This window comes from Kogia breviceps, chromosome 4 (genome assembly GCF_026419965.1).
Source record: "Kogia breviceps isolate mKogBre1 chromosome 4, mKogBre1 haplotype 1, whole genome shotgun sequence".
Classification (NCBI taxonomy): Eukaryota; Metazoa; Chordata; class Mammalia; order Artiodactyla; family Physeteridae; genus Kogia; species Kogia breviceps.
The window spans coordinates 110,498,636-110,520,669 of NC_081313.1; the positions used below are offsets into that span (position 1 = coordinate 110,498,636).

The window sequence follows — 22,034 nt, forward strand, 5'->3', positions numbered from 1 at the left end:
AAAATCCTCAACAAAATACTAGCAAACAGAATCCAACAGCACATTAAAAGGATCATACACCATGATCAAGTGGGGTTTATTCCAGGAATGCAAGGATTCTTCAATATACGCAAATCAATCAACGTGATACACCATATCAACAAACTGAAGGAGAAAAGCCATATGATCATCTCAATAGATGCAGAGAAAGCTTTTGACAAAATTCAACACCCATTTATGATAAAAACCCTGCAGAAAGTAGGCATAGAGGGAACTTTCCTCAATATAATAAAGGCCATATATGACAAACCCACAGCCAGCATTGTTCTCAATGGTGAAAAACTGAAACCATTTCCACTAAGATCAGGAACAAGACAAGGCTGCCCACTCTCACCACTCTTTGTGTGTGTGTGTGTGTGTGTGTGTGTGTGTGTGTGTGTGTGGTACCTGGGCCTCCCACTGTTGTGGCCTCTCCCGTTGCGGAGCACAGGCTCCAGACACGCAGGCTCAGTGACCATGGCTCACGGGCCCAGCCGCTCCGCGAGATGTGGGATCTTCCCGGACCGGGACACAAACCTGTATCCCCTGCATCAGCAGGCGGATTCTCAACCACTGCACCACCAGGGAAGCCCTCACCACTCTTATTCAACCTAGTTTTGGAAGTTCTAGCCACAGCAATCAGAGAAAAAAAAAGAAATAAAAGGAATCCAAATAGGAAAAGAAGAAGTAAAGCTGTCACTGTTTGTAGCGGACATGATACTAATCATAGAGAATACTAAGGATGCTACCAGAAAACTACTAGAACTAATCAATGAATTTGGTAAAGTAGCAGGATACAAAGTTAATGCACAGAAATCTCTGGCATTCTTATACACTAATGATGAAAAATCTGAGAATGAAATTAAGAAAACACTCCCATTTACCACTGCAACAAAAAGAATAAAATATCTAGGAATAAACCTACCTAAGGAGACAAAAGACTTGTATGCAGAAAACTATAAGACACTGATGAAAGAAATTAAAGATGATACAAATAGGTGGAGAAATATACCATGTTCTTGGATTGGAAGAATCAACATTGTGAAAATGACTCTATTATCTAAAGCAATCTACAGATTCAATGCAATCCCTATCAAATTACCACTGGCATTTTTTACAGAACTAGAACAAAAAATTTCACAATTTGTATGGAAACACAAAAGACCCCGAATAGCCAAAGCAATCTTGAGAATGAAAAATGGAGCTGGAGGAATTAGGCTTCCTGACTTCAGACTATACTACAAGGCCACAGTAAATAAGACAGTATGGTACTGGCACAAAAACAGAAATATAGATCAATGGAACAGGATAGAAAGCCCAGTGATAAACCCACACACATATGGTCACCTTATCTTTGATAAAGGAGGGAAGGATATACAGTGGAGAAAAGACAGCCTCTTCAATAAGTGGTGCTGGGAAAACTGGACAGCTACCTGTAGAAGTATGAAATTAGAACACTCCCTAACACCACACACAAAAATAAACTCAAAATGGGTTAAAGACCTAAATGTAAGGGCAGACACTGTCAAACTCTTAGAGGAAAACATAGGCATAATACTCTATGACATAAACCACATCAAGATTCTTTTTGACCCATCTCCTAGAGAAATGGAAATAAAAACAAAAATAAACAAATGGGATCTAATGAAACTTAAAAGCTTTTGCACAGCAAAGAACACCACAAACAAGACCAAAAGACAACCCTCAGAATGGGAGAAAATAGTTGCAAATGAAGCAACTGACAAAGGATTAATATCCAAAATTTATAAGCAACTCATGCAGCTCAATAACAAAAAAACAAACAACCCAATCCAAAAATGGGCAGAAGAACTAAATAGACATTTCTCCAAAGAAGATATACAGATTGCCAACAAACACATGAAAGAATGCTCAACATCATTAATCATTAGAGAAATGCAAATCAAAACTACAATGAGATATCATCTCACACCGGTCAGATTGGCCATCATCAAAAACTCTAGAAACAATAAATGCTGGAGAGGGTGTGGAGAAAAGGGAACACTCTTGCACTGCTGGTGGGAATGTCAATTGATACAGCCACTATGGAGAACAATATGGAGGTTCCTTAAAAAACTACAAATAGGGGCTTCCCTGGTGGCGCAGTGGTTGGGAGTCCGCCTGCCGATGCGGGGGACACGGGTTCGTGCCCTGGTCCGGGAGGATCCCACATGCCGCGGAGCGGCTGGGCCCGTGGGCCATGGCCGCTGAGCCTGCGCGTCCGGAGCCTGTGCTCCGCGACGGGAGAGGCCACAGCAGTGAGAGGCCCGCATGCCGCAAGAAAAAAAAAAAAAAAAAAAAAAAACTACAAATAGAACTACCATATGACCCCACAATCCCACTACTAGGCATATACCCTGAGAAAACCATAATTCAAAAAGAGTCATGTGGGGCTTCCCTGGTGGCGCAGTGGTTGAGAGTCCGCCTGCCGATGCAGGAGACACGGGTTCGTGCCCTGGTCCGGGAAGATCCCACATGCCGCGGAGCAACTAAGCCCATGAGCCATGGCCGCTGGGCTTGCGCGTCCGGAGCCTGTGCTCCGCAACGGGAGAGGCCACAACAGTGAGAGGCCCGCATACCGCAAAAAAAAAAAAGAGTCATGTACCAAAACGTTTATTGCAGCTCTATTTACGATAGCCAGGACATGGAAGCAACCTAAGTGTCCATCAACAGATGAATGGATAAAGAAGATGTGGCACATATATACAATGGAATATTACTCAGTCATAAAAAGAAATGAAACTGAGTTACTTGTAATGAGGTGGATAGACCTGGAGTCTGTCATACAGAGTGAAGTAAGTCAGAAGGAGAAAAACAAATACGTATGCTGACACATATATATGGAATCTAAGAAAAAAAAATGTCATGAAGAGATTAGTGGTAGGACGGGAATAAAACACAGACCTACTAGAGCATGGACTTGAGGATATGGGGAGGGGGAAGCGTAAGCTGTGACGATGTGAGAGAGTGGCAGGGACATATACACACTACCAAATGTAAATAAGATAGCTAGTGGGAAGCTGCCGCATAGCACAGGGAGATCACCTCTGTGCTTTGTGACCACCTAGAGGGGTGGGATAGGGAGGGTGGGAGGGAGGGTGACGCAGGAGGGAAGAGATATGGGAACATATGTATATGTATAACTGATTCACTTTGTTGTAAAGGAGAAATTAACACACTATTGTAGAACAGTTATACTCAAATAAAGATGTGAAAAAAAGAAGAACAAGACAAGGATGTCCCTTCACCACATCTATTCAATTCTGTATGGAGGTTCTAGTCAGTCAATTAGGCAAGAAATAGAAATAAAAGATATCTGAGCTGGAAAGGAAACGTAAAATGATGATGTTGTACCTAGAAAACCATGAAGAATCCACTGAAAATCTGTTAGAGCTAATAAAAAGAGTTCAACAAGGTTGCAGGATACAAGATCGATACACACACAAAAAAAAGGATTGTATTTCTGTACATTAGCAATAAACAAACCAAAAAAGAAATTAAGAAAACAATTCCATTTACAATATCAACAAAAGGAATAAAATACTTAGAAAAAAATTTAACAGAAGAACAGCAAAACTTACACTCTAAATACTACAAAACATTACTGAAAGAAATTAAAGACCTAAATAAATGGAAACAATCCTATTCATGGAATGGAAAATTTATTAAGATGAAAATACTCCCTTAATTGATCTACAGTTTCTACAGAATCCCTATCAATATCCCAGCTGACTTCTTCACAGAAATTGACAAGTTGATACTAAAATTCACATGGAAATTCAAAGGATCCAGAACAGTCAAAACAACATTGCAAAAGAACAAAGCTGGAAGACACACACTTCCCAATTTCAAAATTTACTACAAACCTATAGATCAAGAAAAGAGAACTGGGAGTCCAGAAATATACCTCACTTTTTTTTTTTTTTCCTGGCCGCATCATGCCTCATGAGGCATTGTAGTTCCCTGACCAGGGGTTGAACCCAGGCCCCCTGCAGTGGAAGCGGAGTCTTAACCACTGGACCACCAGGGAAGTCCCTATACCTCACATTTGTAACAGATTTTCTACAGAATGCCAAGACAAACAACTCAGTCAAAAAATGGGAAAAGGATTTGAATAAGTTTTTCTCCAAGGAAAATATACAAACGGCCAATAAACACATGAAAAGATGCTCAACATCATTAGTCATTAGGGAAATGCAAATCAAAACTAAGAGATACAACATCACACCCATCAGGATAGCTATTATCAACAAATTAAAATCTAAAAACACAAACAAAAAACAAGTGTTGGCAAGAATATGGAGAAATTAGAACCCTTGTGCAGTGCTGGTAAAAATGTAAAATGGTGCAGCTGCTGTGGAAAACAGTTTGATGGTCACTCTAAGAGTATAACACAGAATTACCATATAACCCAGCTACTACACTCTTATGTATATATGGCCAATGAAAACAGGAACTCAAACAGGTAGTTGTACACACCATGTTCATAGCACCATTATCCACAACAGTCAAGAGGTGGAAGCAACCAAAGTGTTCACCAACAGATGAATGGACAAACAAAATGTGGTATACACATAAAAGAAATATAATTCAGCCTAAAAAGAAATGAAATTCTGACACATGCTACCATGGATGAAGCAGTCACTTACCTGAGGTGTGCAGAAAAGGCAAATTGACAGAGATAGAAAGTAGAATGGTGGTTGCAAGGGGCTGGGCATAAGAGGGAATAGGGAATTATCGTTTAATGGGTATGGAACTTCTGTTTAGGATGATGAAAAAGTTCTGGAAATGGACAATGGTGATGGTTGCACAACACTGTGAATGTAAATAATGCCACTGAATTGTACATTTTAAATGACTGCAATGATAAATTATTATGCATATATTACAATAAAAAAAATTACAGTACTCACAGTTCAAAAAAAAGTGTGCATTCCCAATGAACCAGAAATTCATCTCCTATAATCCTTTTAATAAAAACATGTATTAGTTTTATAACCTTTTAAAATTTAAAACTTCAAAAATAAAGAGTAAAATGTGACCTTTAACTTGCCCCTTTCAAGTGTTCAGAACCTGTTACAATGGCTTTTTTTCAATTAGTATCTTAGAACTATCCTACTGAAAAATGAAGCCATTCAGCTACCAGATTATTAAATGATTTACACTCCAAAGACTTAAGCTAAGATTTCAATTATTTTAGAATCCAGTTTATTACAACTGCTATTAAACTGTAACTTTAAAGTACACTATATTAAAGCAAAAAGCCTTATAGGTAGAGAAATCCCTCTTGGCCTCATTTGGCAGGATTTCTCTACCCATGAGAGTCTGAAGAGGTCAGTTCCTACAAGGTAGGCAAAAAGAGGTTGTACACCTGGAGATCAAAGCCAACAATAACAAAACATCAGGTCCCAAAATGGTATTTTGCATAAAAGTACCTTTCACCCAAAGTTAGTCATGAGATTTCTATAGCCTTCAGGTTTAAAATAACATAGTAAAGGGACTTCCCTGGCAGTCCAGTGGTTAGGGCTCTGTGCTTCCAGTGGCGGGGGGGGTGGGGGGGGGGTTGTTTGATCCTGGTTGGGGAACTAAGATCCCATGTGCTGTGTGACCAAGAAAAAAAAAAGGTAGTAAAAACATGAAAGCAAAGATAATTCCATACCGTTTTTGCTTTCTTCATCGTACCTTTATACATTATCTAATTTCTCATAATCATGTTTCATGAATCACTTTCAACTAGGCCCTCAAAGTTTCCCAGAAATTTACTATCCTTCTCTAATGAATGCTCTTTCCTATTCCTCACAAGTATTTTCATGGAGTTCTATGACCCTTCCTCTTAGCTTCCATTCCACAAATGACCTTATCTTACTGGACAAAGATTACAAAGATTAAAGACCAGAGAGAAATCAACTATCAACTTACTATTAACATTGCATCCATTATCTTCTTTCCTCTGGCTAAAAAAGAAAAAGCATCTCTCTATCAAAGAACAATTATGCCCATTTTGCTATCTTCTCCTAGACCTTTATCAGTTACTGCCTTCTCGCCAGCAACTTCAACTTTTCTCTCTTTAATGAATCCCTTCCATCATCATTCAAACATATTCTTCTATTAAAAAAAAAAAGTCTTCCCATATCCCATAGATCTCTCCAGCTATCACTCTATCTCTCCTCTATTCTCCTTCACAGCCAAAAGGACTCTTGGTGATTCCCCACTTTCTCTGCAACCATTTGTTTGATAAAAAGTGACCCAAAAAGATGTAAGGAGCAATATAGTAAACACTTGTGTTACCCATGAACTGCCTTGGGAAATATAGCATTGCCAATATAGTGGAAGGCTACTGTGTACCCCTCCTGGATCACATCTCCTGTGCTCTTTTCCCCTACAAGAGATCGTCACTATTCTGATTTTGGTGTTAATCATTCTCATAAATATTTTTACTATATATGTATGTATCCCTAAATAAGACACTGAATTGTTCTGCATATTTTTCAACCTTTAAAAAGGGTACACTTTAAAGACTCTGAGCCTTTTAAATTCTCAGCATTATGTTGAAGTTAATCCATCATGATACATGTTGCTGTAGTTTGTTTATTTTCACTACTGTGTATCCACACAATTTACTTATCCACTCTCCAGATGATGGATATTTAGGTAGTTTCCCCTTTCTCTGCCATTACAAACAACGCTGTAATGATTTTTTATATAAATTTACTTTATTTAACTATTTAATTTATTTATGGCTTTCTTGGGTCTTTGTTGCTGTGCATGGGCTTTCTCTAGTTGCAGAGAGCAGGAGCTACTCTTCTTTGCTGTGCACTTGCTTCTCATTATGGTGGCTTCTCTTGTTGCAGAGCATGGGCTCTAGGCATGCAGGCTTCAGTAGTTGTGGCACATGGGCTCAGTAGTTGTGGCCTGTGGGCTCTAGAGGGTAGACTCAGTAGTTGTGGTGCACGGGCTTAGTTGCTCCGCAGCATGTGGGATCTTCCCGGACCAGGGCTCGAACCCGTGTCCCCTGAATTGGCAGGCAGATTCTTAAACACTACGCCACCAGGGAAGTCCCTGTAATGATCATTTTTATACCCTTCTCTTTGTACCAGTGAGTGAGAGTTTTCCTGGAAGAGACACCTACAAGTGGAATTGCTAGGTTGCAGGGAATGAGCATCTTCAATTTTAACTGATATACACAAACTGCTTTCCAAAATATATCCAATCACTATTCCACATTGTTTCCAACCCTCCAACATTGTTTCCAACCTTCCAACATTGTTTCCAACTTCTCACACTCTACTCCTTTGCCAAGATCACACTGATTTGCAAGTTGCTAAATTCAAGACACTATCATTTTAGTCGACCTACTGTTCAACATATTCAGCCACTCAATGGCTCCTTAATATACTTTTGGCTTCTATAACCCCAGACCTCCCAGTTTTCCTAGCACCTCTGGCTTCTCCAATTCTATCTACCAGACTTCTTAAAATTTGGTGCTCCTCTGCACTCAGCCGTGGGTCTTATTCAGACTCCAATTAAGTCTTTATTCAGACTCTGATTAACTCTACATTCTTTCCGTACATTCTCATGGCGTAAAATACCATCTATATGTCTATACTACAAATACCAAAATATACTCCACATCAAGCCTGTTTGATCATGTCCTTTGACTGAGGAATATCAATCTTAATACATCCAAAATTGATTTCTTGATCTCTTTTCCCTACCGTCAACAACTTCTGCTCCAGTGATCCTCATCCTACCAACCACCTGCTCTTGCTGAACCCTTCCTTCAATCTCTCTCCACATCCACTCCATAACCGTGGCCTCCAAAATATATTTTGAATTTATCAGTTCACTTCCTTCTCCACTGCCACTGTTCAAAACAAGCCATAATTTTACCTCAGACTTAGACAAATGCTACAGCCTTCTAATTGGGACTCCTAGTTCTTCCCCTCATCTCTCTCTAATCCATGTTTCATACAGCAGCTAAAGTGATCTTTTTTTAAAAAACTAAATATATTTTATTTATTTATTTTTGGCTGCGTTGGGTCTTCATTGCTGCGCATGGGCTTTCTCTAGTTGTGGTAAGTGGAGGCTACTCTTCGTTGCTGTGCGCAGGCTTCTCACTGCGGTGGCTTCTCTTGTTGCAGAGCACAGGCTCTAGGCACACGGGCTTCAGTAGTTATGGTTCGCAGGCTCTAGAGAGCAGGCTCAGTAGTTGTGGCACACGGGCTGTTACTCCGTGGCATGTGGGATCTTCCTGGATCAGGTCTCAAACCCACATCCCCTGTATTGGCAGGTGGATTCTTAACCAATACACCACCAGGGAAGTCCTAAAGTGATTTTTTTTAAGTGATCTTTTTAAAGCACAAACCAGATCATTTCACTCAACTCCTGCTTTAAAAATTTTAGTAAGCTTTCCACTTGCCTTAGGATAAACTTTAAGGTACTTAACATGGCCTACAAAGCCAGGATTTGACTTTCTACTGATGTGACTCCTGCCTATCTCATCAGATTCATTTTATATCTCACTGCCCTCCCCTCCCAGCTCCCACCAAGGGCCGTTTTTAGGCTTCTTGAACTGTGGTGCTCTTTCCAGCTTAAAAAAATTCATGTAGACAATTCCTGTTTCCTTCAGAGTACCTGATCACAAATATATACTTATTTTGATGTTCATTAATATTTCCTCTCCCACTAGACAATAATCAGGGAATGTGCTTATTTTTCAGCATTGCATACCTAGAACATAACCTAGTAGACAATCACTTAAATGAGTAAACTAATGAACTTCACAACTTGGTTAGAAAGTAGAGGTTCTCTCATTTACTAGGGGTTATCTCATTTACTACCTCATTTCCTGCATTCAATATATTATCAACCCAATAAAGCATTAATATTGATACTAAATGAATTCGGTTGTTTTTAAAGCAATTTCTTTAAAAGAGTTTATCTAAAAGAAAAAAAACAACATATGTACAAGAAAAAAAACCACTTGCACAGAAATGATCAATTTCTATTTTTACTTAAAACCTACACTCTCAAATGTTCACCAAATACAAGTGCTAGACTGTAAAATCTCATAATCATACTTGGCAAACTGAGACGGTATAAAAACTGAGTGTTTCAGTAACAACACCCAGAAAGAAATGATCTGTTCAAAAGAGTACTGCAAGACTGCTTTCATTTATAGTACCTGAGAAAGCCAAGAGAAAATAACACACGTCAAAAAGGCAAAATAAAGGCAACTTCATTACTTAAAAATGCATATAGCAAATTAAACAAAAGTTTAAAAGTATTACACAGCAAAGGTTCTTTAGAGTTTACACTAAAAAGGAATTATTTCTGATTAATTTCATCTTCATCTGCATAGGTGGAAGACAAGTGATAATAAAGTATATGGGTTTCCTAAAATATATTTAGTGCCTTAGACTATTACAAAAAAGGTTAGAGAGAAAATGCTAATGTACTAAATGAAGAAGGCATATACTCAAGGCTTGTGAACTTAAATCAGCCCCTATCCTAATTACCCTAACTTCTTGTTAATAAGGTTCTATTAAAATGTAAATAAGAATATTGCTTTAAAAGGTAGTTAAGGTCATTTAAGGCTATTGCTCTTTAATCACCGAATACAAATTTATATATTAAATGAGTTATTATGGCAGAGAGAATATTTACTTTGAAAAATCAATTTATAAAGTGATAAGAATAAACCTGTTGTCAAAATATTTTCTAATTCAGACTTGTAACATATTTAAACAGAACTCAGAAGGAATTCTGAAGGCTTTATAACTCTGATTTTAAAATCTGTCTCTTCAGTATAGACCAATATTATATATACAGGACAACATTAATACTGTAGTTAACCAGAGCATATGTTGTGTCACACACTGCACTAAGGCTAAGGATATAAAAATAAAAATTACCTATCATCTCCAAGATTTGCTTGCAGCTAGACCAACTACAGAAAGGTGGCAGGAGGATAGGAGGAGGGAAGGGAAGGAAGAAGAGGAAGGGATGGAAGTTAGTTCTGAGCAGAAAGAATACCATGTGGAACAGCCCTGAAGAGAGAACATAGCATACACCCAGGGAATAGAGATAGATAAAGAGTAATTGGAAAAATAGGGTTGGAGGAGTACAAAATGAAAGGTAAGACTAGAGAAATACATGGGATCAGACTAGACCTGTGGGTTTGTTTCTGAAATCTGAAAGACATAAGGATACCTTTTCAGAGAAAATTAGTATCTCCCAGATCTTGAGTGATGACCTTTTTAAAATTATAATATTTAGAATCTGGTATGGATATAAAATTAGGTATGAACTCATTATGTTATATAGCTCTTATGTAACCGTAACACTAAAACAACTTTAAAAATTAACTACAAAACAAGAATTTAAATGACACTAATGTGGGACTTCCCTGGCGGTCCAGTGGTTGGGACTCCATGCTTCCACTGCAGGGGGCACGGGTTCCATCCCTGGTCAGGGAACTAGGATCCTGCATGCCACGCAGTGCAACAAAAATAAATAAATAAATTTTTAAAATGCTAATGTAACAGATTATGTTGTTTTACATAAACTAGACCAATGATGTATTCAATCCTGGCAATATGTAGTCTCAGGTCTAGTTTTATACAAACACACACACTTTTTAATTTTTTTTGGCTGTGCCACATGTCTTGTGGCATCTTAGTTCACTGACAAGTGATTGAACCCGGGCCCTTGTCAGTGAGAGTGCAGAGTCCTAACCACTGGACCACCAGGGAATTCTCATAGTTCTATATTTTAAACCACTTCTGTAATTTGACTTCAATAACAGTAGTGCATAAAATGCTTATAAATATGTAAAACTAAACATATTTAATAACTGCAAGTGTTTATTTGCTAATTTAGGGAAATTCAACCTTATATATACTACCATACTAGCTAGCGGTCCTTAAATGTCAGTTTTAAAGAGGCCCACTTGTTAACTCTGGCAATCTTTCTTGTTTATTTATGGTTCAGTACCTTAATGAAAACTACATTAAATGTGTATCTAGTATAATCACTGCTGAAGTTTGGAATAAAACACTCACACTGGGCTTCCCTGGTGGTGCAGTGGTTGAGAGTCCGCCTGCCAATGCAGGGGACACAGGTTCGAGCCCTGGTCTGGGAAGATCCCACATGCCGCGGAGCGACTGGGCCCGTGAGCCACAACTACTGAGCCTGTGCGTCTGGAGCCTGTGCTCCGCAACAAGAGAGGCCGCAAGAGGCCCGTGCACCATGATGAAGAGTGGCCCCCGCTCGCCGCAACTAGAGAAAGCCCTCGCACAGAAACGAAGACCCAACACAGCCAAAAATAAATAAATTTTAAAAAAATAAATAGGGCTTCCCTGGTGGCGCAGTGGTTGAGAATCCGCCTGCCGATGCAGGGGACACGGGTTCGTGCCCCAGTCTGGGAAGATCCCACATGCCGCGGAGCAGCTGGGCCCGTGAGCCATGGCCGCTGAGCCTGAGCGTCCGGAGCCTGTGCTCCACAACGGGAGAGGCCACAACAGTGAGGCCCGCATACCACAAAAAAAAAATAAAAAAATTAAAAAATTAAAAAAATAAAAAAATAAATAAATAAATAAAACACTCACACTGCAAACAAACTATTTCACGTTGATTAATTACAAGATGGGCTCTACCAGATATATCTCACAGTCAAAATATGATACTAACTACTAAACCGGGGTTTGGCCTGCCTATACTAACGTATACCATGACATGATCCAATTTAACTCACCATCTTTCCCTGTCTGAGCATCAGTACAATGCTTTATAAGTTGGCACAAACACAATAATAAACAAAATCTAAACACAGCAACAAACTCCCAAGGGATTACCAGGCTATAAAGCAGTCCTTTAGAAGTTACATAAAACTCATTAATGTACAAGAATGCCCAGTTAGAAAAATACTACAGAAAATACAACATTACTAAGGAGTTCTAAAAGAAGTGAATTTGCAGTTTAGAGGGGAAAAAAATCACTTTGGTACAGGATGAAGTAGATTATAAGGAAACAAATGAGAAAACTGTTGAAGTAACCCAAGTAAAAAATGAAAGCCTGGATTAAGGCAGTAATAGTAGGAGTGTTGATAATGTAGATACAGGGTTTGGATTCAAAGATGTTAAGGAGGCAGAATCTTGGGGCCAAACAGATGTGAGATGTAAAATGGAGGAATAAAGGACAACTTGCAGGTTTCTAGTAAAAACCAATGATAGTGGTACATCCTCCAAGGCAAGGAAAATAGCAGAATTTAGGGGTGAGGGGATTGAGAAGTAGTAGAATAGTTAACTTGAACATGATCAACACTTATAGGGACTATTTGTTCATCTTCTAGTCTCACCTCACTCACCCCCAGCTTTTCTCAAAATTATCTCCCCCATTCACATAGCTGTACTAAGAGCAACCATGTTACAATGTAACCTATAGTGTGATCCTACCTTCAGGGTACAGTTGACAGATAAAGTCTGAATCCTTAACTAAAGCTAGGCCAATATGCAGACCCCACCTGTTTTATTTATATCTCTATATGTATATGTATATGGGTATGTATACACACACATATGTATACACATATATGTATACCCACATCTACACATACATACACACAGAGATACACACACACACACACACACACACACACACACACACAATCAAACAAAAAATCCCCTAACAACCACCACAGTAAACAGGACCTTGTAACTAACTGCTCAACCCTAAGGCAATCCTCAGACTCAAATATCCACTAAGGGCCATTTGATCTGCTAAGACAAAAGTTGACAAACTTTTTTAAAGCCACACAGTGAATATTTTAGGCTTCACAGGCCATAAAGTTAGGACTACTCAATTCTGCCACTGTATCAGCAAAAGCACCTACATACAATAAATAAACAAATGGGTATGTTGTCTGTGCTCCAATAAAACTTTATTCATGGACACTGAATTGTGAGTTTCCTATAATTCTCACATACCACAAAATATTCTTCTTTTGACTTTTTCCCACCATTTAAAAAAAATGTAAAAACCATTCTTAGCTCTCAGGCCATACAAAAGCAGGCAGCACTGGGCCTACTAACTGTCGTGTGTCAACCCTTGTGCTAAGGTAACACAGAACTGCCCTCTCCTATTCTTTCAAATGTCCTCTAAGTGTCAGAAAAGGAAAATCTTTCTGGTGGACAGAATTGAAAATCTTCATTTGGCTGCCAAAGAACTCACTTCATTTGCAAGAAAGTAAGTCAAAAATGAAGGCCCATGCAATTTGCTGGTTCTATCATTTACCTTCTACTGTACCTGTCCAGCAAGATACGGTGTTAAGTTTCGGAACAATGATACCTTCCTCTCCCCTCCCCTCATAAGAGTTTTAGCTATTTTTTTTTTACCTACCACTGTGTATCCGTTATGTTGCGGATGGTTAAATTCAGTATTTAGTCCACAATTTTCAAACATGTGACAAAGCATATCTAGGCCTGATTAACAAAGAGTATCACCTTTAGAATCAAGACTCAGAGAACAATGACCTCTGGATGTGCTAAGCAGAATTTGGGTTGTTTCCATAGAAGAGATGAGAGTGTTTGCTGGTATAATAGAGATAGTGAGATTATGTTAAAGAAAATATTTAATATATATAAGAAAAGTAGGTCTCTGTGTGTGTACGCTAAATAGCAATGGAATGAATGAACTGGACAACTATGTTTTAGAGTGTCCTTTACTCCTCTTCTCTCTGGAATGTAGCCCGATAGCCACAGCTGTGGTCCAAAGCTGGACATATAACCTAACGAGTCCCTTTCCTGAGATTTGAGACTGAGAATCAGTCTCTCTGATGGCAGAAGCTAAAAGATTTAAAACTCAAAAGATATTAGTAAGTGTTAAAAACTGACCAGCAGCAAGAAAGAACTAACTGAACACACAAAAAGTATCTTGTGTGAAAAAAAGAAAAAAGAGTATGTTGTGAGACATAAAGAGATACTCCTGACCACATATGGAGCCCCTGGATCTAGCTGTTCCTGAGTTCTAGCTGTCCTCCTATGGCTTGATTGCCTTTCTGAGAATTCATGGGATACCCGTATGTTTCCAAAAAATTCTTCTTTTTGCTTCAGTTAGGTATGTGTCACTCTCCTAACTAAAACAAATTACCTATTGGACAATCTAAACAAAGATATTCAGTTGGATCAAAGAGTTCTGGTGAGTTTAAAACACTTAAAGATGGTAGCTACAGCAACAAAAATGGAAGAAATCACCAGGAAGAGTGAAAAGAGAAGGTCAAGGTGGAAATTCATAAATATCAATAAGATTAGCAGAGAATTAAGAGTCTGCAAAGAAGCAGCTAGTAGTAAGAAAGGCAAGAAAGGGACAAAGTCATAAAAGTCAAGGAAAAAAAAACAGTATCAAGGAGACAATAGTTAACAATGTCAAGTATAGAAAGAGGTAAAGGAGTAAGTAATGATTATACAATTTGTCAATGTAGAAGTCACAGGTGGCCCTGATAAGAGTAATTTCCCTGGCATGCTAGGATGAGAAGCCAGACTGAGGGTTTAAGAATACATAGGAAGTACATAACTCTACCTATGAAGTATGCTTCCCATTGAAAAAAAAAAATTCAAACCTGAATCGGAGCAAGCTTCTAGATGTAATTACCAATTTACAGGAAAAACAGTGGACAGAAGAACATATTACATGAAACCACAGGGATGCAATCAGCAAAATCCAGACTCAGAAATCTCATAGGGCAAAGGCTTGGTTTCTTTAACAAACCAATTGTATAGGAACAAGAACAAAAAGACAGAAAGAAAAGAGGGTTGAGACACACATCAACACAATATAATGTATGAACCTTATTTGGATCCTAATTCAGACAAACTGTTAAAACAAAACAAAAACTGTAATCGGGGAAATTTGAACACCGACTAGAATACGTGATGATATTAAGGAATTAGTGTTAATTTTTTTAGTAAAATCTTAAATTGGATTATTGTTTTAATTCTTAGAGATATACAATAAAATAGTATAACACAGTCTTTATTCTACTAGTGAGTCTTCACTGATTGTGCTCAAAGTCATCCACCCTGCTAGAGTCCCATAGTTAACTGCAAAACAAATATTAAGAGAGATACAAAGTGATACAGGGATTCAGAGGAGATAAGTCACTATTGGGGTAGGGAATCAAGCAAAACTTAAGGCAATGGTATTTGCACTGTGCCTTAAAAGATGATGAAATGTTAAGAGATAGGGAACGACAGGAAAAGTGATATTCCAGATGGAAGAAATGATAGCAATTGGAAAGAGGTGGGAAGGCCTATCTATGAAGAGTATTGACTCTATTCACCTTTCCAAAAAACTGTCCCTACCCTAGTGATAACAAAAAAAGGAAAAGTCAAAGTGAAATGTCATAACCCACTAGGCAGCTCCAAGTTGACAAAATCATGCGAGATCCATTCAGGCCCAAAGCAGACCAAGGAAGCCCAATCCCAGGACAGATCACGACAGTATCTGGGTAGCCAAACCATACTGGCTTTCCAGAGCAATCTATTCATGTCAATCTCTGGGTGTGGGGAGTTACTGCAAGTAGGGGTGCTCTCCTTAAACCAAAGGGAAAAGCAGCAAGGTAACAGGTCAGGTTAGCTTTAAGCAATTTTTAGTCACTGACTACACCTTATTTCACAATTAACTGAGACTGGCAAACACCCTCCCAGAAATCAATATAATTGTTCCAACTTTTCAGAGGAAATAAAAAAGGAATGGGAAAACCATAATGAAGACTGGGGGTTCAAAAGCTGGAAATCCTTTACATTATACAGGAAAGTTTCTATAGTAAGTTATCTGTAGAATAGAGCTGAAATAAAAAATAAAATCTACCATATGATCCAGCAATCCCACTCTTGGGCATATATCCAGACAAAACTATAAGTCAAAAAGATACATGCACCCCTATGTTCATAGCAGCAGTAATCACAATAGCCAAGACATGGAAACAACCTAAATGTCCATTGACAGATGAATGGATAAAGACGATGTGGTACATAAATACAATGGAATACTACTCAGCCATAAATAAGAACAAAATAATGCCATTTGCAGCAACATGGATGCAACTAGAGATTATCATTCTAAGTAAGGTAAATCAGAAGGAGAAAGACAAATACCGTATGATATCACTTATATATGGAATCTACAATATGACACAAATGAACCTATCTACAAAAGAGAAACACACTCAAAAGACATAGAGAACAGACATGGGGGCAGGGGATGGGCTGGGAGTTTGGGGTTAGTAGATGCAAACTATTACATACAGAACAGATAAGCAACAAGGTCCCACTGCATAGCACAGGGAACTATATTCAATATCCTGGGATAAACCATAATGGAAAAGAATATAAAAAAGAATGCATATATGTATATAACTGAGTCACTTTGTTATACAGCAGAAATTAACACAGCACTGTAAATCAACTATCCTTCAATAAAAAATAAATTTTAAAAATAGTAAAATAAAATCAAATCTAAGTTATCCATTTTTATAATACACACTGCACTTCGGGGTCACTGTCCAGGTGTGCCTTCGATATTTAAGACTACCTCTTTTGGGGCTTCCCTGGTGGTGCAGTGGTTAAGAATCTGCCTGTCAATGCAGGGGACACGGGTTCAAGCCCTGGCCCAGGAAGATCCCACATGCCGTGGAGCAACTAAGCCTGTGCGCCACAACTACTGAGCCTGGGCTCTAGAGCCCGCGAGCCACAGCTACTGAGCCCGCGTGCCACAACTACTGAAACCTGCGTGCCTAGAGCTACAAGAGAAGCCACGGCAATGAGAAGCCTGGTACCGCAACAAAGGGTAGCCACTGCTAGCAGCAACTAGAGAAAGCCGGCGCACAGCAAGGAAGACCCAACACAGACATATACATAAATTTATATTAAAAAAAAACTACCTCTTTGATTTTTATGAAAAATACTATGAAGAGAAGGCCTCATACATGTTGGACTCCATTCTAAACCAGTAGATGGCCACAAAAGAAGAAATACCTGTTTTCTTTGTTCCTCTCAGGTACACATAAAACCATGACATTTACTTTAACTCTTAAAAAAATGTAAGATACATAATTTTAGAAGGCTTCACCTTCTGTCATCTTCTGTAGCTGATAGCTACTTTTTCCCCTACAAATAAATACTGATCACTTGTTCATACAGCTTTTTTTTTAAGAGTACCCTGTTGTGAAATCTTGGGTTGGATATCACATTCAAATTCAACCTAGTAATTGTATAAAATACTGGGGAGGACACAAAGAGGTATAAATATAGTTCTTGCTCTAAAGACATGACAGATCTATAAAAAAATTACAATACAAAGCAGAATGCATCAACTGTCACAAAGGGGGTACAGTATCTCAAGAGCACAGATAAGGGAACGTACATCATCTGACAAGCAGAAACTGAATCTGAATGAAAATATGCTATCTTTAAGAATGCTTAATTACACAGCTTCAAAGCACCGTAAAATCACCTTTACACCTCAAAACTGTAGATCATTTTCCAATAATCACAGCTAAGCTCTTTTTTAAAAAATCAAACAGTAAAAGTTTGGTCACTCACAAACATCCTATCTTGCCTCCACTTGACATAGAATTTTATTTAAAGCAAAATCTGCCTACTGTTCCAGTAGAGCTAACAAAAACCAAAGCCGTCAGCCTGCAAGCCACCACAAACTGAATGAAAATGCTGGTGTTAAAAAAAATTTTTTTTAATTGCCTCAGGTAAGTTAACGCTAAAAGATAATTTAAAATAACTTAAGATTTTTTTTTTTAATGTTTGGAGACTGAAGGAGGCATTGATGAATAAGTAAAATAAACCTGAGCAATTTAAAGAAGCCAGCTTTGTTAAAAACCAGATGGCCACTTGCCAACACTTCTTCATGCACGTAAAGCCAAAGATGATTCTAGGCAAGATTCACAGGCCACAGAGGCTCTTTATTAAATGGCAAATTAAGAAAGTTCTCATATTTCAATTTTGATAAGTTAAAGGACAGTTAAATAAAAGGAGCACTTTACAAAGCTTTGCAGAATCAATATGGAAACAAAGCTTTGCGCTTTTAACATCTGAACCCTCAAAAACAAGACATTTTAAACGTCACATTTACAAACATCCTATTCACAAGGAACTATAGCCTAGATTCTGTAAGGAAAAACAGTGGTAACTGAAAAAGGGACTGGCCTTAGTTTAAAATCTCCAACAGGCCAGCAGAAAAGAAATCGCACAATTCTTAATTGCAAGTGACTATGAGAACCCTAAATCGAACTCTTCGTCTTAGTTTGAACTCCATACAAAAAAAAGCATTTCAGATTTGTATCTCTGTACAAATTTGCACCTTTGTATCATTCCTACAAATGATACCGTTTGTGAAAGAAAAGGCAATAAGGATACTCCTCAAACTCCTATATCCCATGATCCATCCTCAAAGAGTGGAAGGAACAGCAAAGTGGAAGGAACAAAGCACTGACGTCAATTACGAGATTAACCCCGGGCACAGGCAGCTGGAGGAAAGGCCTACACATCAATATCCAAATGCAAGCTATCGGGGTAACTAGCTAACCGATTCAGAAGTTATGGGGGGGTATTCAAGTATTACACCCCCACATTCCCATTTTTAGTCAACCCCCTTCGCCAGTCGAAGGCGGAAATTTTTTTTCCTTTTTTTTTCTGCGGGGGGGGCGGGGGGGAGGAGGGGGAGGGGGAAGGAGGGGGGACGAGGGGGGGAGGAGGAGGAGGAGGAGGAGGAGGAGGAGGAGGAGGAGGAGGAGGAGGAGGACGTACGCAGGATCGCGAGAAGGAAAGCGAGAACTAGTTGGGTAATGATAGCCAGAACCTAGGCCTATTTTCTCTTTAACTAGAAATAACTTGAAATTGAGAAGGGTATTAAAAAGTAACAGATCAGTCGATGGAATTTCTGAGGAAAGGAATGGATTAATGGACGAAAGGGGAAAGGAGAAACAGTGAAAAGATTGATTTCTGGGAATTTTTGTTAGGACTGGGTTAGCCTTTTTAATTAATTTATATTTTTGAGGGTCGCGGGTGGAACGCGAAGACGAGGGAAGCCGGATCGAGCAACCCTAGCCCGGAGGATCTCTCCGAGCCCCCAAACGGACCCTGTCCTCCCCTCCCCCCGGCCCCTCCCCGCGGCCGGGCCCGGCCCTCAGTCCGTCTGTCTGCTCTTCTCACCTCCAGTCCCGGCTCCGCTAGGCCCGAACCATTTCCCGGCTGCGGCAGAGGCGGCGCCGGGCCTGCACCTTCACCGGACGCGCATTCGAACCCGCTCGGGGGGCGGCGACAGACTGCCAAGGGCGAGGAGCTCCGGGCGGCGGTTGGGGTTCGGCAGGTCTCGAAAAGCGCAGGCGGCGGCGGTGGCGACGCACCTCACACAGTACAGACGGAGGTTCCGCCCCGCTCCATGACTGTCGAGCCCAGACCGGGACGGCTGGCTAAGGAGGCAGGGGCGGGCTGACGAGGACCTGGCACCGGGATCCCCCGCCCCGTCCGCTGGCGGCGGCGGCAGCGACGGCGCTCGACTCCCGCAGCCAGGACAGCGACTGACGCAGCGGCCGCACCACCCATGTGATCAGGGCCGGGCGGGGACAAGACGTCACGTGGCGACGCCGCGCCCCTCCCCGCCAGAAAAGCAGAGGGCTGCGGATCCTACAGCGCCGGGAGGTGACGCTTGAGGTGGTGACGTGCGCGGCGGTCAGGTCCGACGACGCCGGGCTGGCCGGGTACTGGCCCAGGTGGCCTAGGTCCGAGCCCCTGAGCCTGGCGGCCGCGTCTGACAGAACGAAACAGGCAGGATCGGGCTTCCACACTTCGCGCGTGCACACTTCGGCGCGCACACCCTCCAGCGCGTAGCCGCTAGCGAGGTTCAGAAGGGCGGGGCCGGGTGGAGCCGGATCTACTGGTTCTGGGGCTAAGGAGGTCAGGCAGTCCGCCCCTCCTGAGGGTGTGGCCGAAGCCCACAGGCCTGTGGTGCGGTGCTGCTGTCGAAGCCCGGAGTCAGTGCGGCAGCTCTCGACAGGTCCGGCCGGAAAAGGAAGTCTGCTGGGAATTTCTCTGCTGGAGGCCGCTTAGAACCTCGCTTGAACTTCTCAGAAGCCAAGCCGGCCCTTTTTCTTGGTCATCTAAACATCTTATACTGTTAATACTTTTTTTCAAGATATTCCCAACACTTTTCTTCAGTTCTTAACATCCTGCAAGTCAGGGCAAGCTATAATTTAATTGAGAGTAAAGCCATAATTATAGATTAGACAGGATTTTCAAAGGGTCTCATAGAACCCAGTACGGTAACTGTCCAGAGAAACTACTTGGGGTTCATTATTTTGGAAAACATTTTATAATTTCCTGCTTCTTATCTGTTTTCTTTCCATGAAGGAGCCTCATGAGGTGTTTTTTTCACTCTACTAATATTGAAGCAAGCATTTTAAAGATTTTTAAAAATAAAATTCAAGGAATTTGAGGAGCTTATGATAAACTATAAAGTGTGCATATGAAAATATTTTTATTAGCCCTACAAGCTCGTAATTCATCAGCAGCAATAGTAGTATATTTTTCTTTTTAAAATTATGAAGTGTCCACATATTCTTTTAAGCTTAACTCTTTATATAGATTTTATCTATCTATATAAATTAGGAAATGATTTCATGCAAAACTCAAAACGAACTATGACAAAATATAGTGAAAAATAATTGGCAGTCCCATCCCTGCCCTTCAACGACTCCAGTTCCGGAGGCAATCACTTAGCATTTTCTAATGTAGCCTTCCCAAGATATGTTGTAAATATATATTAAAATACACTTATATGTACCTCTTTTTATACAAAAGATAACGTACTATATACATTGTTAAGTTCCTTCCTTTTTTCACTTAAAATATCCTGGATATCTTTCATTATCACTGTGTAAAGAACTGTCTCATTCTTCCTAGGGTCAGTATAATATTCCATTGTATGCAAATATCAATTTATTTTAACCAATCTCCTACAGGTGGACATTTAGGTTGTTGCCAAGCCATTACTAAATTACAAACTAAGCTGCAACTAATAGTCTCATAAAATGGATAAGTATACCAATAACTCATTAGACCGCAATCTTTAAATCAAAAGGTATTTTCAGTTTGGATAGAGATTGCCAAATTGTCCTCCATAGATGTAGTGCCAATTACACGTGTTTTCTTTTGTATTCTGCCTTGGAAGATTTACAAGCCTGTATTGGAAGGGGTGAAGATGGAGACTGACAACAAGAAAGATTATCATTTTACACAATTTAAAAAGTATTAAAGCATTGAAGATATGTCATAAACTTTACAAGAAGATTCCTTTACTTATTTTGGTGTAAATGTTACTTGACTAACCAAAAGATAATATGCTTTTTGTTCCATAAATTATCACGATAATTTTTCAATATAAATGAGACCTTACTTAAAAACCAAAAGAGGGGACTTCCCTGGTGGCACAGTGGTTAAAAATCCGCCTGCCAGTGCAGGGGACACGGGTTCGATCCCTGGTCTGGGAAAATCCCACATGCGGAGCAAATAAGCCCGTGCGCCACAACTCCTGAGCCTGCACTCTAGAGCCCACGAGCCACAACTACTAAAGCCCGTGTGCCTAGAGCCTGTGCTCCACAACTAGAGAAGCCACCGCATTGAGAAGCCCACACACCGCAACTACTGAGTGCCTGTGCGCAGCAACGAAGACCCAACGCAGCAAAAAGAAACAAACAAGGGGGGCTGGGGTGGAAAAAATAGACTTTCCTTTGGAATTATTCTGCAAATAGGAATTTCTTTCCCTTTTAGCAATGAGAGAAAAAATTCCTAATTATATATTTCTCAACTCATAACATTTTAATACTCTGTCATTTTATTTAATTAGATGCATCCATTTTAACAAAGTAAATTTTCTATCTCTAACTTCATGTTCTAGAACAATGTAAGTCAACTGCACAGTTTGGTGTA

The 22,034-nt window shown here is 39.9% G+C and overlaps 1 protein-coding gene across 7 annotated transcripts in view; it reads right to left on the bottom strand.

The window, feature by feature from the left end:
- Positions 1-20,097, bottom strand: part of AFF4 (ALF transcription elongation factor 4) — a 105,481-nt gene extending 85,384 nt beyond the window's left edge. For 2 of the 7 annotated variants that reach the window (XM_067031616.1, XM_067031617.1), the window contains exons 1-2: positions 19,260-19,649; positions 4,950-5,003 (exon numbers count right to left, since the gene is read on the bottom strand). The gene's annotated coding sequence lies outside the window, so the exon portion shown is untranslated. Of the gene's footprint in view, positions 1-4,949; positions 5,004-19,259 lie in introns of all 7 variants that reach the window. The other 5 variants (XM_067031618.1, XM_059059902.2, XM_059059904.2 and 2 more) reach the window with 4 other exon arrangements.
- Positions 20,098-22,034: the final 1,937 nt, after the last annotated feature.